We start from the raw sequence: 20,029 nt of genomic DNA, 5'->3' as shown, positions 1-20,029 counted from the left end.
TCGTGAGATGATTGAACATCTGTGTGAATTGATATTATGCAGCTATCATTAAGTGTAAATTCACTTACAATATAGAATTTAAAATTGGTAAAACAAAAATAAATAATTCATGTGCAGTTTAGGATGTATATTTATTTAATTAAGCATTTAAACTTATAAATATATATATGATGAATAAATAAAGCGTCTCTTAGTTTTTGAAATGCTATTTGCTTGACATGAGACAGATATGCCGTATACATCATCGAATTTACAAACAATGATTCTCAGAACAATCATTCATTGTGCATTCAAAACTATGTAACGAATAGCTTTTGTCAATCTTTAAAAATTCTTACCTTACAATATGTTATTGTTCAGTACAAAGACTTGTGCATATTTCAAATCTATTATACACATGTTATACAAATATAAATCTGCTTAAGGGGTTAGATTTATATACAAAAACTACGTCGAAACTTAGATTTCATCACGATAGTATATGGCTTGAGATTACAGTTATTTCGTTGTGCATTTCTTTAGACAAAATACGTAAATTAAAAAAAATCGCAGTGTAGTGTACTACTTTTGGGGCAAATTATATCAAGTAATAGATAGGTTTATCAGCTCTAATTAAAAATATGGTTAATCTATGTTAAAGGGGTCTGTTAATCAGGTTCAGACAAACTAATTTGTGACTTTTTCAAACTGGATCAAATCACTACTTTTACCTAAAAATTCATGCCCCAAATTTTCTTTACATGTAATTTAATCCCCCTTCAAAAAAATGCAAGTTATACACTTTCCACACAAGGGACTCTATTTATAGACAACGAAAATCAAAGAACGATAACTATGTCAACGGACATAAAAGTCGTTTTGAAAATTAAAAGTATAATATTCCATATCTTGTCAAGTTGAAAGTGTCGTCCAATGCACAGCAGTATGATTTGTGCTAGTTATATATATATTATATGGGTGAATTCTGTTTTAACTAAACTTTTTGTTTTGTGAATAGTAAGAAAACAACTACAATGCAGTTACAGGTTTATGTAGATATGCACTATTATACTATCAAAAAGAAAACTAGAATTTCAAAATTAAATATAAACAAAGAGCTCTTATGAAATACCTTAGGTAAACTAGGGAACAAGGATAAAATAATTTTCTCTTATATGAAAAACAAGCTAAACCTCCTAATACATTCTATAGCTGTATAATTTGAGTTATATTTCTATAATAAACAATTTCTTATAATATTTGAGTTAATAAAAATAATCATCGATTTATATAGCAACGTCAATGAAAAAACACCCTTGACACTTGTACTCAACTCACAACTCCTACATATCCTACAATTAGCATGATATATTTCCCTTTTGAATCTGAATTTGCTTATATATGAAAAAAAATATAAACCGATCATTAAGGACCTTGCGGTCCAATTTGGCAAAATAAGGCCATCCTTTTAAAATTTTATTACTAACAAACATCCATTTTACTACAATTTTACATTACAAAAATGTTGTTTTGTCATCGTTGGTATACAGTAGCCTGATATTTTATCTTGGTCAGCAATACAAACTTGAATTGTTCTTTGTATATCCTCTCATACACTTTCCCCATTTCCATTCTCAATTTTATTAACGATAAACATTTTACTGCACCTTAAGTGCATTTCTGCAAATTCTTTTTTTCAGTGATGACCGAGTCTACCTTCCAACCTACTCCTTTTTATGCCCGGAGGCACATATGGCAAGGACTAGATCTTTCCACTCATCTCTGTTCTGTGCTATCTTTTCTATTTCGCCACAGCTGATTCCATGTTCTTTCATTTCAGCTTGATGACCGAGACTATACTATCCAAATAATCCAAAACTTAATACCAACGTTGAGAGCTAATAAAACCAATAAAAGAAATAAAGTATAACACTATTCGGGAAAAGAATTTATGACTGGCAAAATATTGAATTAGAAAAAAATGTTTCAATACATTACGCGTAACCTTCACAAAATTATCTCACATAAACACACTCTATGTTACTAATTGGTAAATCCATTTATAGGTGTATTTCAATTCGGTTCAAGAACAGAGTGTAAAATGGATGTACAACAAATGAAATGTCGATTATCATATTAATGTATTACAGGAACATGATACCCTGGGGAGGTATAACATAAATTACTTTAAATTATTCACGAACAATAATCGTTGACATGTTTTGTTCCCTGCTGTTAAAAGAAGACTTGTAATAGTTTTGCTTATCACTTTTTATCTGATAATCTTTGTTACTAATTACCGTCTCATATTTATGGTCATAGCATTTTAAGAACTTATACTATATCTCTTTATCATATTCCATTCTTTTCAGTACATTTAATTAAAATCAATAGAAATACGATTACCATACTTTTAAACGTGCTTCATTTAATTCAGTGTCATGTTATATTGAAAACTCATTATTACAGATTAATTACCATAAATAATTTTAAAATTGTATGTCTGAGGTATTGTGTAATTTAAAAAAATTATTCTAAACATCAAATGGTGATTATTTTAAACAAAAGTATCTCATATCTTGCTCACTAAGAGGAATCAAAATAGATCATCGATTACTGATATTAAAACAATTCACAGCACTGTTTGCTTTACCTCCCCAACGTGTCGTATTCGTGAAAAACATTGATATGATTTAAAATACTATTCTTGACCTTACATTTTGAATGTCAAAGGATTTATTTCGTCATGTAATGAAAAATAAAATGCAATAGAAAATTAGATATCAAAACGATGAACATGAAACCAGTTCCTCGAATATTAACCACATTTTCCTTGTATAAAAACTTGGTTATAATCCCTTTTATGAAAAGGGACACTTTCTCGTAAAAGAAAAATGATAATCGTAATTATTGAAATAAACCAGTTGTTCAATTCTACTGATATATTTGTGTTCTTGCATCTTCATTCGGTCTTATAGTTTACACCAATGATGTATTGCCGTTATAGATATCATATACACCAATGTTTTTCATTTGATAACATATATATATCGATGTGTCTTCACTTCCTTTTTTTATACAATGGCTGCTTATATAGTACAGACCTCTTACGGCCGTGTTACAAACACATAAGGACCAATAGAGAGTTGAGAAAGAATATCGTTTTTGTATTTTTCTTTTCTTAGCATAGAGACAATGTAATGTGCATTTTTTTTGTCAATATGATTTCACCAATTTCCGAACACTAATTCAATATTTTAATTTTCAGTTTTCATAAACGTCATTTTAAATTATCTGCTGTTAATTTCAACGAATAACAGCACCATTTAAGTAACAGTATATATGGAATATCTGTAATTGTTAGATACAACTCAAATTCAAGTAAAATGTTCATTATTCAAAACAGGATATTTAAGTTTTGGTGCATTAATGAATATGCATTCGCTAAGAAACAGCTGGCAATGTATGGATTTGACACAGTGTATTTAAGACTTAACATATAATTACATTGAGATGACGTCCACAAAATGCCGATAGTCATATGACCCAAAAGTCCTACCATTGATTTTACTCAATTGTGTAAAATTATAAAGTTGGTCAAAAGTACGTTCTGAAAAAACTCTACATTGATGCCGTCAACGATAAATACAAAAAATCTCGTGTACAAAATTGTCATGATCGTATTACTTAATTAAAGAATAAATTCGAACGTCTTACTTAAATTTGATTCACGTGTAACAAATGTAATATTCTTTTACGTTTTTTGTTGTCGGTAGTTATTGTAGTCGTCTTTAGTGTTTTCTGTTTGTTATCTATTTGACTTATTTATTTTCTAGATGAGTAGATGTCGCTCTCCTTAGTTCAAACTGGATAACCGCCAATATCTACTCAATATTAACATATTAATGGTGGGTGAAGATTACATTTTTACTATAAGGTGGGGAATTATTTAACTTTTAAGAACCATTTTAAGTTACACTAGCAGTCCTTAGAAGTATATTGTTCTTCTATGAGTTACGGATTTACTCTTACTCTTCAGAAGAAAGACACTTTTTGTATTGATACCGATCTTTTAGTGAAGACAGTATGTAGACTTCAAGTACTCAAACTATCTGATATGTAAATTTTTTCGAATAAAAGCCATCAATAAACAAATCTAGCAATAATGAAATGTACACAGGCACTTTTTTCCAACGTGTGATTAACGTTTGTGTTCATCATGTGAGAACTACCGTGAGTGTATCACACCGGTAAAATGTTTATATCACATGTTTTTCATACACATACGATTGTCGCGTGGTAATCTCACTTTAATCTGCTGACGTAATTCTCATATTTCAACTAAAATTGTTATCGCATGAACATTTTTTAACGTGATTTTAACGTGCTAATTCATTAATAGAATCCGTTTCCTTATTCCACAACTAATTGAAAATTATCTACATTTCAACTGCAAACTAAGAGTATTTTCCACTGACGCATCAGATTCCGTTAGGAAATGGTAATTGTACCTTGACTTTCAGAGAAAGCAAAACATGTACAGTTATTTACACTAGTACTGTGTTGATTTTTAGTAAAATATAAGTATTTAATTGAAAACTGACAATTGTAACCATAGTCATGATAGAACAACATAAAATTTCGACAATTGCAAAAATTGAAATTGTAAGTGTATTGTTTGTTGTTGAGTGCGATATAATTCCTTCATATATGTGATTCTGAATTGAACACTTAGAAATATATGCTGTGCTTTGTTCTTTTCTTAATAATTGAGTATTTCCCTATTTATCCTTTTCTATTCTTAAAAATAATTCTTTACTTGAAGTTGACAAAACCACAAGATGAGTATTCTATATCATGTCTTTTTAACTGAAATAATTCTCATAAAATTAAATTCAATTGTTTTTATGTTCTTTTCACAATCGTGTTGCTATGATGAACTGCTACATTCACTTATTTTCATTTTTTTATTCCTAATCTATATTTCACTGTCAAATTTCCTTGCAAACATAAGAAAAGTACTTAAAACAAAGAAAAACAAATAATTTATAGCTTAGCAATTTTGTCGTTTACTTCTCTTGCTTCTGAACATGCACTAAATAGAAGATGCAAAACTATACACTATACATGGAAATAATATTCAGTGATTGTATGCTTTTAAAAATAGATTAGCATTCTGTTATTATACCGAAGAGATGAGAAAATAATTAAAAACCAATTGTTCAGAGAATAGAGAACATAGAACCAATTGGAGGTCTTTCCACATCAATTTTATAAATTATTGATGAGAAGCTACTCTCGGTTTACTCAAAGTTACTATTGGCGTCCAAGCATAGGTATCTTCATACTGATTCAATTAAAAAATGTTTCTATATATTTTTGCCTGAAATAAGGGAGACAATTGTCAACTTCCGGTTACAAAAATGTCAATTCCAGTCTCACATAATAGCTTTAGTTACGCTGATTCCAAAAATATATGGGTTTTATATACTTTTGCCTGAAATAAGGGAGATATTAGGTACTTTCAATTAAGTGAAATTCACTTCCGGTCTCAAATGATAGGTTAATGTATGCATATTTAAAAAAATATATAGTTTCTAAGTACTTTTCCATGAAATAAGTGCAAACCTAGCTACTTCTGGTTTACTCAAGGTCACTTCCGGTGATATTTTTCAAGGTCACATGTCAACCAACAGTTTGCAAAAGACCCTATGGCTTTATCATATACCAAGTTTGAGTAATAATCAATTGACCTTAAATTGAATCATTGCAGGTCCAATTACTCTAATAAGATGTCATTGGATTGTTTCAGACCAAATGTATCATATCTCAATCATAATTAGGCAAACATTTTGCACTAGTTCTTTTATATCTTTCTTTAAAAGTAAGAAAGGAGATTAAGGAACAAGGAAAGGTCAAAATTTAGAATTTGACCTTGACCTTTGACCATGACCTACTTTTCTATTCTTGGACCAAGGACATCAAATCAACAAACCCTAGGTTTCTTTCACTTATGGTTTACCAGTTACAAATGCATATCACTTATTTCAAATGCATTAGGGGAAATAACTCGCATATGGAGTCTTCGTATTGATTCCGTCAATTTGAATAAAAAATCCTGGGGATATAGCAAGCAATTCGGTAAAATAAATTTGTCGCTTTCTTTTACGGTAACGGAGGTGATGTCACCACAAAGAAAACAGTGTTTGGGGAGATTATTCTTACAATAAAAAGTCTTCGACTAAACATGATCAATCTCAACAGCGCAATAACTGTTCGATATCATATGCAAAAAATCTAAGAGACGTCTTGCGAAACCACAAAACAGGGCACGTAAAAAATTTGACAGAAGAAGAAAAAAATCATCCGAACAAATACAATAGGTCTTTCCACAGAATAGTGGAAAGACCTTATAATTCCTATACACTTAACAATATTTCGTGTATTTTATCAGATGTCCTTGTTTAATACCTACGAGATGGTAAAACCTTCCGAAACGAAAGCTGATTTTTATCAGCTATTATTAGAGGAGGGAATAAGATGTCTGCGCAATTCTAGACGGTGTTGTCGTAAAAGTGAGAAAAAGTTCCATTCCCGATCTAACATCGTTAGGGTAATTTTCTAGGCACTTTACAAATATGCTAATATGAAAAAAAATATGTGGTATGATTGCTTATGGGACAACTCTCCACAAGAGACCAAAATGACACAAAAAATTAACAACTATAGGTCACTGTATGGTGGTGATGGTGACAAAGTAACGTCACCATCTAAAATGGATAATTTATAATAGGAAATAAAAAAATCATCTCTTTTATCATAAATTTTGATATTAATTCTCCCGTTAAAGATATAGATATTAAGATCCAGGAAAAGACAGTGTTCATTGTTAGTATAATCTTTATTTGAAGTCAGTTCGGCAGGATAAATCTTAAGTGTACAGACTTAAGTCATCATTATTGAGAGCCAATATATCATCTAAATATCTAAAAGTTTTATTAAATCTTTGAATCAGATGTTGTTTCGATGGGTCTTTGCTGATTTTAGTCCTAAATTTTAACTCATAACAATACAGAAACAGGTCCACAATAAGTGGTGCACAGTTAGTCCCAATGACGATATACGGATCTCCATAGCCAACAAAAATGTTATCGAGAAAAAAATCAAGGGCAGTTATAGTATCAAAGCAGGTCCAATTGACATAGTTCTTTTGTTTGTTGTTACTAAAAAATGATCTAAAAGAGTTTGAACATATATATTCGCATTCCGACTTTTTAAATGCCCATTAAATCAGGTATGTGAATTTTTTGTTAATAAGATTACAGTCCCTGTAACGTAAAAGTTAACACTTTTTTCGTTCGGGAATCGTACGTACAGCGTGCGGGAATCGTTCGTATAGAGTTCGGTCATCGTTCGTACATCATTCGTATAGCGTACGTACAACGTTCGGTCAGCGTTCGTTCATCGTTCGTGTATCGTATGGTAAATGTCATCGTTTAGGGTTCTGTATATCGTTTGCATCATGGTATCGTAAAGCGTTTGATTTGTCGTATGGTACATGGTATGGTTTAGCGTTTAGCGTTTAGCGTTCGTTTATCGTATATGGTATATGATATCGTTTAACGTTTCATCTATCGTGTGGCATATCGTTTTGTAAAGCGTATGATATATATATATATTCCGCTGAGTGCAAAAGTTGTCACCTTAATTTTTGGAGTTAAGTCAAAATGAAGTTGATAACTTGGTTGGTATTGGTTCCCTGATATTTGTCCTAAAAAAATTTGGCTCTAGCACCACTGTTGAAAAAGTTATGCCCCTTTTTTCAACAATTTCCTCAGAGGAAAAGTAGTTTTCCTCAAGGGAAATCAAATTTCCCTGAAGGAAAAAGATTTTTCCTTAAGGGAAATTGTATTTTCCTCAAGGGAAAAACATTTCCCTTAGGGAATTTGCTGCATTAATATTTCCTTTGAGGAAATTCTATTTCCTGTGAGGAAATTTGCGGCTTCAAATTTTCCTTTGAGGAAATTCTATTTCCTGTGAGGAAATTTGAGGCTTCAAATTTTCCTCTGAGGAAATACTTTTTCCTGTGAGGAAATTTGCGGCTTCAAATTTTCCTTTGAGGAAATACTTTTTTCCTGTGAGGAAATTTTTGACAAACACTTTTCCTTGAGGGAAAATTCAAGACCACAAATTTCCTCTAAGGAAAACATTGTTCTCCAAATTTCCTCTATGGAAATTTCTCTTATTCAATTTTCCTCTATGAAAATTTCATAACAGTAAAAACAGAATGAATATAATTTTTCCTGAGACTGAATAATTGATACAAAAGATAATTAAAACTTTAATAAAATGTTCACTGATGAGTAACATGACATACAAAAACAATAGGCTAGCTGTTTGAGACAATACAATAATAAGCAAAACGCTATGAATATCATACCATTTGTGATGTTATTAATATTGTGCTCATATTTGCGGATTAAAAAAAATAACCACTTTTCATGTTAATTTAACATTTCTGCTGCGTACAATTATTCAATCCCCTACAAAACAGTTCAGTACATAAATAATTCCATCCACCAGACATCTTCCTTCAATTGGTAGAGAATACATTTTTGCAATTTGTTCTTCAAACATCTTCCTCTATATAGTTGATATGACAGAGCTATGTACATGAATGGATAAAGCAGGTGTTTATTTCGACAAACAAATACTATTTTTTCTACATTTCTCCCTAATCCTTCAGTGTAGGTTGTTGCAATTACACAATTGTGTTCTTGTGCATCTATGATTGTACTCCATTTTGTTTACAGCCATTTTGTAGAAATTTCCTATTTTCTTTTTCCAGGTAAGCACACATTTCATTTCACATTAATCCAATTAGCACACAATGTAGAAAAGTATTAACCTTAAGTTTCCTCTTCTGTAATGATCTGTTGATGATCATGAAAACCAAGAAGTCTCTGCACCTATAAATACACAAAATATAAATTGAGAAATAAACAGCAATATGAAATAAGCTTATTTCATCATGTTTAATATGAACATTTTGAGAAACTTAAATTTGATATTCCTACTAATCATGATTATGAGGTCTGTTATTTCAGTGCTTTGTGTCCACGACTTAATATCAGTCGTTTTAGTGCCTTGCAGTGATAATGAGTTGAGCCACTTGCAACTGTTTTTACAGTTTGTTCATATGTTGTGCTATTTGAACCACTGTCCTAGATTATGGTTAGGTGGAGTGCTCACAGACATGATTTTTTTATTACTTGTTATTGGCTTTGAACTAATTTGGATTGTTTAAATCTTTTCATGTTGGGGTCTGTATTGGCTGACTTATAAGGTATGGTTTTTCTCATTATCGAAGGCCGTCATTGGTCTTTAATTGCTTGCATCCACTTCATTGAACTCTGGTGGATAGATAACTCATTTACCATACCACATCTTCTTATTTTTATAATAGTCATCATTCAAGGGCAATCACTTTTATTATATAGAAGTGGTCTTACCATTTAGGCCTTGTTGTCTTCTGTTTATCTTGTTTTGCCGATCATTTCTACTGTACAGTTGTAATTGTTTATATTTTTCTTTATCTTCTATATTTCTTGCCCTAAACTTAAAAAAGGTAAAAACTATAATTTAATGACAGTCACTATAACTATTATTATACATCAGTATGTGTTTTTCTATATACCATGATATAAAAAAGAATGAAATATTTGTGCTATTTCATTTCACAGACTATTTGCCAGTCAACAGTTTCAAAGACTTAACCACGGTCAATAGTTTAACAAACAAACATTCCCGTACTTTTTCATCGTGTTCATACTAATTTTTCAATGGACAACAATGACGTGATTAACTATTCTTCTATGATTTGTGTGCTTGACAACATTAAACTCTGAAATATTGTTAACAGTATAATCTGTATGTGTCTGTCGTCAAAATTTCAAATTAATATATTACTTACAGAAGCAATTAAAACAAGAGGCTCACAAAATGAATGTGGTCTAAGAACTTAAAAATTTCTAATTTACCTATTCAAACCGTATCATTATTATTTGCTTTTATATATAAATCAGAAATAACCAATTTAAAATAGAAAATTTTAAAGAAAACAAAAGGAAAAAAAGTAAAAAAAAAACCCACAAATTTTTTGAACCCCCTTATGATTCATCACCCCCAAACTCAATCCCAGCCTTCCCTATGTGGTACGGTACCTTGCAGTACAATTTCAGAGAGATCCATACACTTGAACACAAAGTTATTGTCTGGAAACAAGAAAATGCTTGTTTTTTGGCCCCTTTTTGGCCCCAAATTCCTAAACGTTTAGGTCAATTACTCCCAAACTCAATCCCAGCTTTGCCCCTGTGATATGGAACCTTGTAGTACAATTTCATAAAGATTCATACACTTACACATAAGTTATTGTCCTAAAACTAGCAAAATGCTTGTTTTTGCCCCTTTTTTGCCCCTAATTCCTAAAATTTTGAGGCAATTACCCCCAAAATCAATCCCAGCCTTCCCTTTGTAATATGGTACCTTGCAGTACAATTTCAGAGAGATCCATACACTTGAACACAAGTTATTGTCTGGAAACTAGAAAAATGCTTATTTTTGGCCCCTTATTCCTAAACATTTTGGGCAATTACCCCCAAAATCAATTCCAGCTTTCCCTTTGTGATATGGAACCTTGTAGTACAATTTCAGAAAGATCCATACACTTACACACAAGTTATTGTCATGACACTAGAAAAATACTTGTTTTTTACCCCTTTTTTTGGCCCCTAATTCCTAAAATTTTGAGGCAATTACCCCCAAAATCAATCCCAGCATTCCCTTTGTGATATGGAATCTTGTGGTACAATGTCAGAGAGATCCATACACTAACACACAAGTTATGTCCGGAAGTTACAAAAATGCTTATTTTTGGCCCCTAATTCCTTAACTGTTGGTACCATAACCCCCAAAATCAATCCCAACCTTCCTTTTGTGGTATTGAACCTTAAGGTAAAATTTTATCGAGATCCATTAACTTCAACTAAAGTTAGAGTGTGAAAACCAATGTGTCTTTGGACGACGATGACGCCGCCAACGTCATACCAATATTTTGACCACAAAATAAAAACTGCAGTTTCCTTAAAATTACCAATCTAGTGGCAGCAACCCAATAATTGATTGTTAGATTCATCTGAAAATTTAATGGCTGATAGAACTTGACATAATAAACAATTTTACCTCACATAAGATTTGCTCTAAATGCTTGTGTTTGAGATATAATCCAAAAACTGCATTTTACCCCTATGTTCTATTTTTAGACATGGCAGCCATGTTTATTGATGAAACAGAAAATAAAACACAAGCTTTATTCTAAATACCCTAAGGATCATTCAGCCTCAGTTTGGTTGGAATTGGTTCAGTAGTTTCAGAGGAGAAGATTTTTTAAAGTTAGAAAACATGATAAACAAATTGTGTAAAATTGTCGTTAAAGTGCAATAACTCCTTAAGAGGTCCATTGACAATTTTGGTTATAGAACCTTATCTGTAGATCTTACTTTGCTGAACATTTTTGCTGTTTACAGTTTATCTTTATCATTAATAATATTAAAGATAATAACCAAAAACTGCAAATATTTCTTGAAATTACCAATTAAGTGACAGCAACCCAACAATCATGACAATGGGTTATTACATTCATCAGAAAATTTCAGGGCTGATAGAACTTTGAATACCTAATGAACAATTAACTCTGTGTCAGATTTGCTCTAAATGCTTTGGGTTTTGAGATAAAAGCCAAAAACTGCATTTACCCCTATGTTCATATTTAGCCATGACAACCATGTAACAAAACACAAACTTTATTGTAAATACCCTAAAGATCATTCAGCTTAAGTTTGGTAGGAATTGGTTCAGTAGAGGAGAAGATGTATGAAATAGTTTACACCCGACGGACGCCAATGGTTGACGAAAAACAACGACAGACGACGATGGACGCCAAGTGATGGCAAAATCGCACTGTTCCTTCGGAACAATGAGCAAAAAGGCAAATTTAAAAAATTGTGCTGGCTCTATCCAAAAGAGATTTTAACAGTGTAGTGTACTACTTCGGGACAGGACATATTAACGTAATAGAAAAATCTATAAGCTATAACTCAAAATATGGACAATTTTATGTTTAAAGGGTTTTTAATTTAGTTTGACAACTTCACAGACATACTAATATTTGACCTTTTCAAACTATACCAAATCACTACTTAGGCCCCAAAAAATATATGTCTGTTTAAGGTTACATACTTTAAAAAAAAAAGGCTAGGTAGGTCAGTATTTCCATTTTATTTTATTTTTTCATTTTATTTTTTGCGACATGATTTTGAGTCATGCCGTTTCGTCTTTGTCGTGGTCTGAGTTGATCCTTGGCCAATTTTACCCGTTATTTTAATGATTGGATTATTTCCCTTGGTTATTGGTTGGGGAAAAAATGGCGGCAAAGTGTTTATTTCATCACATGAGTCACGAATTTCCTTATAACAGCTGTCATATTCACGATTGTGAACATTGGGATGTATCAGGCAATTGATTTATATTATTGGCAACACAAACTTCATTTTTGACACGAGTTCAGTTAATTTTTGCTTTTACGACGGAAATAAAATGACTTAGGGTCGGTGCTCAAAAGGACGGTCGGTCGGGTAACCGTAAACAGACATATATTTTTGTTTGGCCTTAAGGATGTTCGCTACTCCGTTTCAAAATAACAAGCTTTTTAAAAGAATATGAATAAAGGAACTAAAAAAACAGAAAAAATGAAGGGTCCGTGTGCTTGTTTTTAAGATATAAGCCATTAAAAATTTGGCAGGAAGTGATTCTCTCTAGATTTTTCATACACTTAACACTGGCACCTTTTTCTTTCAAAAGCTATGGAAAAATAACAAGGATTTTATAAGATTTTCAAATATGGCTTTTTAAACTATGTAATAAAAATATGAAAAGAAAAGTAGGGGTTTGCGGGCAAAATTTTTTAATGGCACTGCATGGATAAAACCAGAGGATTCCGAATATCTGGTAAAAATGTTATTCATCCGCAATAAATTTGGAAGGAGTATGAAAATAATTTGCAAGTTATACACTATATCCACACTAGAGACCTAATAGAGTAGAAATACTAATTTTAATCAAACTTGGCATGAACTTAAATATTAGAGAATTATAAGACAGTTTACCTAGTTTCATGGCAATAGCATATATACATTAAAGACTATAAGTTTGAACTTTGGGTGTTAATTTTTTGCTGTTTAAAGTTTAACGTTTAACTATCAAAATTTGGGCCTACATAATTTAAATATTGCAAAAAAATTGCTTTTTAAATGTCTTTATAACTATTTATATATAATTGTGTATGTCACATGTATGTACATAATGTATTTTAATGTAAAGCAGCTCAATACTCATTTGCTGTCTCAGATTTATTTCAATTCTTCAAAAGTCAAATTTATATGAGGCTATGCCTAAAATTAGAGATTTCAAAATTAAGGGGGGGGGAAGCGGCTAATATAAAAATTCTTCATGTATATTTAAAAAAATATTTGTATTTCAAAAGGAAAGAAAGTTACTTGTCTGCTTATAGCATACCACATGAGTAGAACAAGGTCCCATTAGGCCATGGAAGACTGAATAACATTTAAGGTCAATATAATTAGGCAGTAACACATTTTTACATGTATATGAAAAGGCATACACATAAGCTAGAGGAAATAAAAAAGTGTTTCTTTTTGGTAATTTGTAGGCTAAGGTGACATCATACAAGAAGTATGAGTGATTCTCAAACTAAAATAAAATAATTTCATCCCCCTACTTCATTGTACTTACTTTTTATGCATAAAAAAATATAAATAAATAAATTTTAAAGTAATACATGGTCCACACTAGGAAATCTTTTTGTAAAAAATGAAAATCAACGGATGATAACTGTGTACTTGGACTAACAATTAAGATTTCACATGCTGAAATGTCTCGTCAGCAGGTCAGTCCAATCTCAATCAGTGAAATAAACTATTGTTTGTTTTTTTTTAAAGTCATATGGAAGTAGTCCAAATAATTATGACGCATTGCAAGGCTTTTTTTTCTCTCTCTGACGCCGTAGGAAGGAGGAGTGAGTTGACATAACATGTACACTGTGTATCATCGCCACCGGAAATTGGGTACTAACGAAGCGGAGAGAAATGGAAAAAAACGTAAACAAGGTAAGAATTCATTCAATTTAAAGCATTTCTACTGATTTGACGAGGGTACCGCTTAAGAAATGATTTTCTGATATACAATTCTTTAAATTATAAGGCCGATAAGTACAAAATTAAGACAAGATTTTGTGTTATACTCAAGAACTTGCCACTTAGTACCTGACAATTTCGAGGTCGATCGTCCTCTGTCGCCCCATTGGCAAGATATTCAACTGTTTTTCATTATTTTTCCAGACACTTTTTTTAGATTATGATAGCGTGGCATCATATTTACTGAGATTTGTTGTCAAAATGAAAGTTTTTAAAGAATATAGACCATAAAGAATAAAGTCTAGGGTACGGCAACTTGCTCATGTTGACAAATTTACTGTATGGCAACTTGTTTTCAACTGTATGGCAACTTGCTAATTTCAAAATATTTATTTGCCGTCTTTTTAAAGAAAATAAAGTATTAGGTTCAAATATATCTAATTATGCATTTGATAAAAATACAATTCGCTTGACACCATTTAAGATGTATACACAATATAAGGCTTGAACACAGTCCTATTACATCTTTTACATACCTGATGTATACAATATGAATACGGCATATACAAAAGCTGGCAAATTTGTAACTTTCGGAAAGGCATGTCACTGTTTTACTGACCTGTTGTTCTGCCCTGACGTAGCGTTAAATGTTACCCATGTCCCTCCGACCCGTCTCTCCCGTCCGTCCAGAAAGTACCAATAATTGGTTTCCGTTCTATAACTTTAGTATGCCTTAACCAAATGTTTTAAAACTTACACGAAATGCTTATCACCACAAAACACAGATCAAGTTATAAATTGGGTAGCGTCACTGTTACCGTTCTTGAGTTATGCCCTTTTAAAAATGAAAAAAGCTAAAGCTGTCGTTTCTGTTCTCAAACTTTAGATTGCCTCAACCAAATGTTTTAACCATACAACATTAGTCAGCATTTGCATATAAGTGATGGACATTTCGGGGATGGGTTGTGGGTGGAGGGAAGGAAGGAGGTAATGGCAGGAGAATTTTTCCGCATTGAATATTTAGAACCATTAAGTGAATGAATTTTCTTTCAACTTTCAGATAAAATGAAATACAAATGAATTATCATTCTCTGCAAAAAATATGTATTGCTACACCACGGCACCATGTTAAGGGAGGTTTGAGTGCTCACAAACATGTTTAAGTCCGCCTCAATATATATGTGTCTGTGCCTGGTCAGGAACATGTAATATAGCGGCTGTCGTAAGTTGCTGCCTGACATATTTGTTTATGATTTTGTCATAAATCAGGCAATTTTGATACGGTATGGGTTTTGTTCACTGTGAAGTGTATATTAACCAATAGTTGGTCAAATCTATTTCATTTGGACTTTGTTTGAAAGTCCTCTCAGTGAAAACCATTCCACGTCTCCTTTTTCAATTAATGTTATTGTCTTATTTGTAAAAGGCAGATACAGCCAATATATTAGAATAAAGAACATTAATTCTCTAAAAAAAAAACTTCATCTCTATATAGTAAGAAATGAACAAGCTCGGTGGCTAACACTGTTTAAATTTAAAAAAATATTAACCTTACACTGTAAAAATGGTGTTTAGATCCTAAACACATTTCTAAGCACATCTTTAGTGCACTTTTTTTTTTACATGTTTAGATCTGAACGTGTCTCAGTACAATGTGTTTAGAATCGTGTTTAGCTTAGAAATAAGTGTTTAATTTCTAAACACTTTCATTTTTAAACACATTAAAAGTGTTTAAATTCAAGACATGTTTAAATATTATGTGCTTACTGAGAAATGTGTTTAGAAATTAAACACAATCCTAAACATGTAATACAAGTGTTTAATTTCTAAGCACGAATTTTACAGTGTAGATTAATCATTTTTGAAAAGAATGAAAGAAGAATCCGATACAAGGATACAAATCCGGCTGTGGCTACGGCATAAACTATTTATATAAACTTTCTACTTGAGAATAAAGATGACCTTGTATGAAGTTTTTTTTTTGTTTCCATGTTAATATTATATACTTATTAATACAATTCACAAAAGATAGCATCTTCGTCTTGTAAGTTTAAAGAATTATAATGAAATAACATCTAATAAGGACAGGTTGAAATATTTTTGAATCCTGATGGTGCATACTCATAAATTCTTTTGGAAAAATCCACGTAAAGTTAAATGTTGATTTGATAGCGTTCATTTATTTATTTGCCCTCGTAAACAGTTTTGTTAAAATACCGAAATCGGTAAATTCTTATCGTGAACGAATAAGTCGGGTACACCTTTTTACATTCAGGCGTGCTTAAGTTGCACTTTTTTCTTCTTATTAAGAAAAATGATTTTAATTTAAGCATCTATCTAAAGATTAGATTATTTACACACACACACAAATAGGGCTTACTGTTGATTTTGATACTATATGAATTCACATTTATATTCAACCAAACAGATAGGCCGAGATCCATACCTTTATAAGTTTCAAAACAGAGAAGGTGTGTTTGAAAACAAATAATCACGTACTGCTATATCTTTTAAGGCAAATGCAAGTCGGACGAATACACTCCTTTTCACTACCCCTCCATCTACTCATTTAAGTTTAGGCCAAACAGCCTTAGCAACAATCTTTTATTATTTTTTCCCTGTAAATAAAAAGATTGATTGAATTTACTTAAAACTAAAAAAGAAATACAATCTTATTTTCAATAAGATACAAGAAAATTAATTCGAAACACAATTCATGATTTATTTCTCCTAATTTTCAATGAAAACAAAGTATTTTCTTCACTCTTCTTTTAACAAATTATTCATTTCAGAAATTTAAGAAATAAACAATAAACAATGTTGAAGACCGTACCTTGACCTATAATGGTTTACTTTTATAAATTGTGACTTGGATGGAGAGTTGTCTCATTGGCACTCATACCACATCTTCCTATATCTATTTAACCCAGCACATTCTTTATGTGTCTGTCCGAAGCCACGAGCCTGTAGTTTGGTGGTTGTCGTTGGTTCATCTCTATCATATTTGTTATTTTTCGTAAATTGCTTTGTTATGAGTTAGGCCGTTAGTTTTCTTATTGAATCCTTCCACAATTTTCATGTCGGGGCTTTTTATAGCCGACTGTAAGGTACGATTTTTCGTTGTTGAAGGCCAAACGATAGCATATAAATGCTTACATACACTTTATTTGACCCTGGTGGATAGTTATCTGATTTGCAATCATACAACATCTCCACTGTTTATATTTAAACAAAAACAGCACCAACAAAAGCTGAATGGTCGTTTTTTTATTGAACTTACAAAATTTCACCCTGACAACAAATAAGACAACAATGGTTGAAAAAAACCTTTTTGTCTTTAAAAACACAAAGTCAAATAGAGGTACGCAACGACGACTTCTGAACGAAATTAACGGCATATATTTTATAATATTTGATAAGTAGTTTATTTTGTATATTTGTAAGCCGGTAAAGCCAAAATTTCGTCACTTGATATTATCTAAACAGTGAGTAATTTCATCTTTAAATTACAATATATTGCAAGACGCCGTACAGACAAAAGTTGTTATTTTGCAATTCGCCGTACAACGTTCTGCAATTCGCCGTACAATAAACAAACAATGTTTTGGTCCATATTCTTTAAAAACATCTTTATGACAACAGATTTCAATCAATATGATGTCACACTATCATAATCTAAAAACGTGTCTGGAAAAATAATGAAAAAAAAATGAATATCTTCCAATGGGGCGACAGAGGACAATCGACCTCGAAATTTCTAAGTGGCAAGCTTTGGAGTATAACACAAAATATTGTCTTAATTTTGTACTTATCGGCCTAATAATTTAAAGAATTATATATCAGAAAATCATTTCTTAAGCGGTACCCTCATCGAATCAGTAGAAATGCTTTAAATTGAATGAATTCTTACCTTGTTTACTTTTTTTTACCATTTCTCTCCGCTTCGTTAGTACCCAATTTCCGGTGGCGATGATACACAGTGATGTATGTTATCATGCAAAATCAACAGTAATGAGTATACCTTTGATTGTCATCGTCCCACTGCAAATTAATGGATCATTATTACTAGGGGGAATGGAACCAATAAATTGATCGGATCCGATATGAAGTTCCCAGTAACGGAGAACCTCTAACTTTGAGGTAATATTATTAGTGTCGGTGGTCTCACAAATGAATCAGGGTGAATTGCAGGTACATTAATTAGCAGAGAATAGACAATTATCAACTTGTTATTCATTATCTCGCAGTTATTTACGGTTAATTAGCTGTATATATCCCAAAACAGGTGCTCGGAGCTAGTACTAGTCTATGACTTTTAAGTAACAATTATATTTATATTCACAATCAGTGGCGGATCGAAGGGGGATGGGATCCGGGGGTTTGATTCCCCTTCTTGTGAACGATCATTGCATTTAATCAGAGACATATATTTCAGTGGCGGATCCAGAACTTTTTGTAAGGGGGGCGCTGACTGATCTAAGGGGGGCCCGCTCCAGTCATGCTTCAGTGATTCACTATATAATCAACCAAATTTTTCCCACCAAAGGGGGGGGGGCCCAGGCCCCCCCCTTGGATCTGCCTATGTATTAAGAGCCCCTTTATCCTGGCTAGAATCGCCCCTGATATTACATGTTAATCAAGTCCCGGGTTAATTACTGTTAGCATAATAGCATAACGGTAATCACAAAGAGTGTGGTAATTTTAAAAAAGGACGAGGCTTTATAAATACACAATTCTTGAAGAGGGGGAGAGTGCACTTCACGATGATCGAAAAAAAAGTGCCTTGCATGTTATATTTTCATCATCTTGTCTGAAACAGTCTGAATAATGAGCTTCAAGGCGAAGCGCGAAAATAAGTCATGTGAAATACTAACGTTGTACGGACAAACCCTTAAATCCCTCAATGTTATGTCAAATGAATTATAGCGAGGAAAAGTAAATTTAATTTAATATCAAAACTAAATATTTGTTATATTTCGCTCCTGATTTCTCAAGAAATCATAGAATCAATCAATGAATAAATTTCAATTATGCATGTCTGTGTGAGATTCATTTCATGAGACCAAGGATATCTATAAAATCCTTGATGGGACCCTTTATATATATATGTCTCTGATACAGTTTTCTATTTTCCCCGGAAAAAATTTAAAAAATATATAATCTTTTGGGAAATAATCCGATTTTGTTGAATTATTTCCTTTCATAATTATGATAAATCCTTTTAGTTCTTCAATTTTAAATTAAAATAAATATTTCATTTTGATCTAACGACAAACTTTTTAAATTGTAGTGGCATGGTCAGTCAACTGATTAGTTGCATGGCTGATTACCAGTTTACTGGTGACCCAGTAATTTTCCATATGACAGTGGCGTGTACCCTTGGGGTGTGTATAACTTATTTTGAATACCTTAATTTTCTGGGGAACATCCTGTCCACGTGTAATACTTAGTATATATTGCAACAGATGACATTAAACAAATTTTCTTTGTAGCATCGGTGTCCATTTCATGTTCAACCACTCAAAATTTTCACAAAAAAGATAATATAATAAAATCATTAAAAAAAAAGATTAAAAATACACTAGCAAATAAACTTCGCAATGAGTAAACGGGGATTTGTGTTTTAAAGGGCTTATTTCCAGTGAATATATTTTATACTAGATAACTAGACCTGAGATAACTTTTTTTTTTTGTAATATATATTTTATTATTTTCATATCATTCTCAAATCTCGATCATCTTAAATAAAGATGTATAAAAAATAATTTTGTTATAACTCA

General features: G+C 31.8%; 1 long non-coding RNA gene across 1 annotated transcript; it reads right to left on the bottom strand.

Annotated features, from left to right (window-relative positions):
- Window positions 1-8,307: 8,307 nt before the first annotated feature.
- On the bottom strand, window positions 8,308-18,636 carry LOC127714182 (uncharacterized). The gene is made up of 3 exons (XR_007987594.1): window positions 18,271-18,636; window positions 9,492-9,597; window positions 8,308-8,948 (listed from the first exon to the last, which is right to left on the bottom strand). It is a non-coding gene; the product is annotated as an uncharacterized LOC127714182 (long non-coding RNA).
- Between the last annotated feature and the right edge of the window lie 1,393 nt (window positions 18,637-20,029).

The sequence above is a fragment of the Mytilus californianus genome, unplaced genomic scaffold (genome assembly GCF_021869535.1).
Source record: "Mytilus californianus isolate M0D057914Y unplaced genomic scaffold, xbMytCali1.0.p SCAF_9, whole genome shotgun sequence".
NCBI lineage: Eukaryota > Metazoa > Mollusca > Bivalvia > Mytilida > Mytilidae > Mytilus > Mytilus californianus.
The sequence above is the reverse complement of the archived record's forward strand: the minus strand, read 5'-3'. Positions and strand labels throughout refer to the sequence as shown.